Source organism: Triticum aestivum, chromosome 5B (genome assembly GCF_018294505.1).
Source record: "Triticum aestivum cultivar Chinese Spring chromosome 5B, IWGSC CS RefSeq v2.1, whole genome shotgun sequence".
Taxonomy (NCBI): Eukaryota; Viridiplantae; Streptophyta; class Magnoliopsida; order Poales; family Poaceae; genus Triticum; species Triticum aestivum.
Genome location: NC_057807.1, coordinates 264,978,513 through 264,984,557, shown reverse-complemented (window position 1 = coordinate 264,984,557; position 6,045 = coordinate 264,978,513).

Here is a 6,045-nt window from a genome sequence, read left to right as displayed (position 1 = left end):
ATGCCCCTGACGTTGAACCGTCCGAACTTATAAGCGAAGATGCTGTCTTTCAAGCTTTAACCCGGATTGACTAGACCACCGTTAACTTCTAGCCACTAGATGGGGAGGAGGAGGTTGAACCGACGCCAGAAGATCCATCAACCTCTCGTCAACCCGGCGATGAGTCTTAATCCGGCATCCGAGTTGATATTCACAGATTGTGTTCCGTTTAGAGAACAATCACTTATTTTGGGCCTTAAAGTGCCTTGTAATAGGCTAGTTGGCATACTTTGATCTGCTGCCATCGTGCACTGATATATGACTTTGTTTGATCCGCCATGATATTTGTGGCGATGGCTTATATATCTTCATAATATTATGCAATCCTTGTGTTTGCATAAAAAAAGAATTGTCCGGGCGGTTTACCGCCGGACGGGTCATAATGCCCAATACACAACCTGGTAGGCAACCAAGGTTGTAAAAATAGCAAAAATAGATCATACCTGTGATATGAAAGTATGCTGTTGGTTTACCAACTTGATTGTAGTAAGGGTGAACACCCAACTATTTTAATGTTCATAACTTCCACCATGTAGTGCTGGTATGTATTAAGTCACACCGGGTTGTGTTGAACACCGGATGATCATACTGGCGACATGTTGTCAAAGCCAGACCGGATTGAAGGATGTCGGTTCGACATTGATTATATACTTAACAGATGATAACTGTAAGCCACACCGGGTTAAGAAACACCGGGTTGAGATGAAGACATATAGTCTGGCCGGGTCGAAAGACGCCGGCTTAAAAAGTTGATCAATAAATATAAAACTTCCAAAAACGAAAGCGAATAAAAACTTGTAGTCGAGGCTTTTCGAGGGCTGCCAGGCCCAAATTCGAGGCTTTTCGTGGGCTGCCAAGCCGCTGAGTTAAAACATTTGACAAAGCCTTTTAAGATGGGCCTCCAACTAACCAATCGTCGTTTTAACTTTGATAAGTTCAGGGTCTCAAATGAGAGTAACTTGTCAAACGTCCGGCGGGTCGTGCCAGGATTACCTGGATAGGAGTGGCTTACTTGATGAAGGCAGGTTAACCCGGGGTTTTAGGTGAATACACCAGGCTTCCAAGCCGTGGGTCGATACCCAATTACAAGGGTCCTTTCAAACTCTTTGTTAATTTACACAAAGAGCCCCCAAGTAACTTTGTGAGCTGTGCTCAATGGGTGCATATGTTTGAGTCGTGCTTTTAGCAACAGAACTCTCTTTGGCCCCTTGGGTGTGAAGCTCCCAAGCTGTATGATGGCATGATAGCCGGTAAAACGGGTCATCACTTTGGAAGCAGAAGCCCCCTTGAAACCAAGAAATATTGGAAGAACGGCAGAGGCCCTGCTTGTAGAAAGGATGCCGGTTTATTATATTGAGCATAATATATACATTGTCGAAATATGTACATAAGAAGGGCCTATAGCTCAGATGTAGTAAGGCCGAAGGATAGCTATGTTCCACGGCCGTGGGGTCTCCTCCTTAGAACTGCGTGAGTCTTCTCGAACGTCAATGAGGTAGTATGATCCATTGTGCAGATTCTTTCTGACCACAAAGGGCCCTTCGCAAGGTGGGGATACCTTGTGCATATCGGTGTGATCCTGGATGAGCCGGAGCACTAAATCGCCTTCTTGAAAGGTTCTTGTTTTAAACCGGCGGCTGTGATAACGCCGCAGGTCTTGCTGATAAACCGCCGAACGAGCCAAAGCCATGTCCCGCTTCTCATCTAACAGGTCTAGAGCCTCCTGGCGAGCTTGCTCATTGTCCGCTTCAACATAATTGGCAACCCGGGGCGAATCATGACGAATATCACTTGGGAGGACTGCCTCTGCCCCATAAACCATGAAAAAAGGTGTATAGCCCATAGATCGGTTTGGGGTGGTATTTATGCTCCATAACACAGATGGTAATTCTTCCACCCAACAACCCGGCGTCCGCTTCAAAGGAACCATGAGCCGGGGCTTTATACCCTTTAAAATTTCCTGATTAGCTCGCTCAGTTTGACCATTAGATTGGGGGTGAGCCACAGACGCTACATCAAGCCGGATGTGCTCTCGTTGACAGAAGTCCTCCATCTCGCCTTTAGAAAGGTTCGTGCCATTATCTCTGATAATGCTATGTGGAAAACCAAAATGGAAGATCACCTTTTTGATGAACTGAACCGTCGTGGCTGCGTCACATTTGCTCACTGGCTCCGCTTCAACCCATTTAGTAAATTTGTCAACCACCACCAAGAGGTGGGTCTTCTTATCCTTGGATCTCTTAAAAGGACCCACCATATCAAGCCCCCCAAGTAGAAAATGGCCAAGTTATTGTAATCATTCATAGCTCTTGAGCCGGAACATGAGCTCGGCGTGAAAACTTCTGACAAGCATCACACCGCTTTACTAGGTCCTTAGCATCGGCATGAGCCATCAACCAGTTAAAACCATGACGAAAAGCTTTAGCCACCAAAGATTTTGAACCGGCGTGATGACTACAGTCTCCTTCGTGGATCTTGCGCCCCTGAAACACTGCAATGATGCAACTCGCCATTGACAATTGTCATGGACTTGGATCGCCGGACTATCTGTCTGGCCAGAACTTCATCTTCTGGTAACTCGCCCCAGTTCATATACGCCAAGTATGGAACCGTCCAATCCGGAATGACATGTAAAGCTGCCACCAACTGTGCTTCCAGATCAGGAATGGCGAGATCTTCCTCTGTAGGTAGCTGAACCGACGGATTATGCAAGACATCCAAAAAGGTATTGGGTGGCACCGATTTACGCTGAGATCCTAGCCGGCTTAAAGCGTTGGCTGCCTCGTTTTTGCGCCGATCAATGTGCTCCACTTGATATCCCTTAAAGTTACCAGCAACAATATCCACCTCTCGTCGGTAAGCCGCCATGAGTGGATCCTTAGAATCCCAAGTACCTGAAACTTGCTGGGCTACCAGATCTGAGTCTCCAAAGCATCGTACGCGGCTTAAGTTCATCTCCTTAGCCACTCGAAGACCATGGAGTAAAGCTTCATACTCAGCTGCATTGTTAGTACAAGGGAACATTAAGTGAAGAACATAATGAATTTTATCACCTCGAGGGGAAGTAAGGACAACTCCAGTCCCCGAGCCCTCCAATTGCCTGGACCCGTCAAAGTGAATAGTCCAGTATGTACTATCCGATTTGTCTTCCGGTATCTGCAACTCTGTCCAATCATTGATGAAATCCACAAGGGCCTGGGATTTGATTGTTGTTCGAGGCATATACTTCAAACCGTGTGGTCCAAGTTCAATAGCCCACTTAGCAACCCGGCCAGTTGCTTCCCTGTTCTGGATTATATCCCCCAAAGGAGCAGAACTGACCACTATGATGGGTTGACCTTGAAAGTACTGTTTAAGCTTCCTACTTGCCATAAAAACCCCATACACCAGCTTCTGCCAATGCGGATATCTTTGCTTTGACTCAATGAGCAATTCGCTGATATAATAAACCGGTGAAAGCACAAGTGCTCCCTAGGTGGCTTTGGTAATTAATGTCAACATATCTCTTGTTGGACTAACACTTTTATCTAGCATGTTTCAGATAAGTTCAACAATTGAGTGGCATGGACTAAAGGATGTGGGAACTCCTTCAGGATGCTAAGGACAAAGGATTGGCTCAAGCTTCAAGCTCAAGACTCTTCATTTTACATTTTAGTGGTCCAAGATCACATTGAGTCTATAGGAAAAGCCAATACTATCAAGGAGGGATGAGGTGTTGCTTAATGAGCCTCTTGCTTCACGTGCTTTGTGATATGCTCCAAAACCCTCAGCTACTTTCCCACTTCCACAAATGACCTAAACCCAAAGCCAAAATCGCTCACACCGATTCTTCCTATCCGGCGCCATCGATTCCAAAAGTCATAGCCACTGCCACAAACCCTAAGCAAATCGGTCCTACCGATAGGGATCTCGGTCTCACCGAGATGGGATTGTAATCTCTCTGTGTATGTCCATTATCAAAATCGGTCTCACCGAGTTTGAGCAATCGGTACTACCGAGATTACAATGCAAACTCTCTGGAAAACTTATTACCAAAATCGGTCTCACCGAGTTTGAGTAATCGGTCCCACCGAGTTTGCCTGACCAACTCTCTGGAAAGCTTATTACCAAATCGGTCTCACCGAGTTTGTGTAATCGGTCTTACCGAGATTACGTTATGCCCTAACCCTAACCAAATCGGTCTCACCGATTTGCCTTTCGGTCCCACCAAAAACCCTAACGGTCACATTATTTGCTAAATCGGTCTGACCGAGTTTAAAGATTCGGTTCCACTGAGTTTGGTAGATTGTGTGTAACGGTTAGATTTTGTGTGGAGGCTATATATACCACTCCACCTCCTCTTCATTCATGGAGAGAGCCATCAGAGTGAACCTACACTTCCAGCATACATTTTCTGAGAGAGAACTACCTACTCATGTGTTGAGGCCAAGATATTCCGTTCCTACCATATGAATCTTGATCTCTAGCCTTCCCCAAGTTGCTTTCCACTCGAATCTTCTTTCCACCAGATCCAAAACCTATGAGAGAGAGTTGAGTGTTGGGGAGACTATCATTTGAAGCACAAGAGCAAGGAGTTCATCATCAATGCACCATTTGTTACTTCTTGGAGAGTGGTGTCTCCTAGATTAGCTAGGTGTCACTTGGGAGCCTCCGACAAGATTGTGGAGTTGACCCAAGGAGTTTGTAAGGGCAAGGAGATCGCCTACTTCGTGAAGATCTACCGCTAGTGAGGCAAGTCCTTCATGGGCGACGGCCATGGTGGGATAGACAAGGTTGCTTCTTCGTGGACCCTTCGTGGGTGGAGCCCTCCGTGGACTCGCGCAATCGTTACCCTTCATGGGTTGAAGTCTCCATCAACGTGTATGTACGATAGCCCCACCTATCGGAACCACGCCAAAAACATCCGTGTCTCCAATTGCGTTTGAATCCTCCAAACCCTTCCCTTTACTTTCTTGCAAGTTGCATGCTTTACTTTCCGCTGCTCATATACTTTTTGCATGCTTTCTTGACATGTATTGTGAATGTTAAACTTGTGCCTAAACTCCACTTAAACTTAAAGAATCTTAAAAACTGCAACTTTGGTACTTAGTGTCTAATCACCCCCCCCCCCTCTAGACACCTCTTCTCAAGGTCCTACAAGTGGTATCAGAGCATTGGTCTCCATTGCTTTGGTTCAATCACCATTGGAGGAAGATGGATGAGTCTACTATTGGGAGTCTTAGACATAGAGTGCCTATTCTTGATGGAGAGTATTTTCACGAGTGGAAAAATGAGATGCTTGCTATTTTCAATCAATATCATTTTAACAAGTACATTGCTAGCCCTTGTGCACCTTATGTTGATCCTATGCATCCTACACATGATGAGTCAATTGACATGATTAGGAATCTTAGAACTACCGAACTTATCATTAGAGGATTGCCTAGAAACTTGCTTGGATGTTTGCCTACTTTCAAGTGTGCCTACACTATATGGAAATTTCTTGAGGAACGATTTCCAGATTATTCCTTGAAAAATCTTGATGAAATTCTCCATAAGTCTATTGCTTTGAGTAAGATGAATACTAGTGATCCTATGTTTGGTGATCGTCTATTTTAGCTTACAAACCTTATGCGTGCCAAAGGAAATGTTGGTATCATTAGTGATATTATTTCCGAAGCTATAAAAATTCGTAAGCAAGATTATTGTCAAACTCATTCTAATGAATCACCCTCTCTAGGACTTGATCCACCACATGACGATGTTGAACATGGATACTATGATGAGGATGATGATAGTGACTTCGATCTTGATGATGCAATGAGACATTTTGGTCTTATGGCAAATCTTCGGGGATATATGTCAGGAGGAAAGGAATGGGTTCTTGATAGTGGATGTACCGATCACATGACCGGAGATAAAGACATGTTCCGTGAGCTTGCTGATAATGATAGTCCTCAAAAGTATGTCACTTTCGGTGACAACTCAAAGGGTAAGGTGGTTGGCCTCGGTAAGGTGGCCATATCA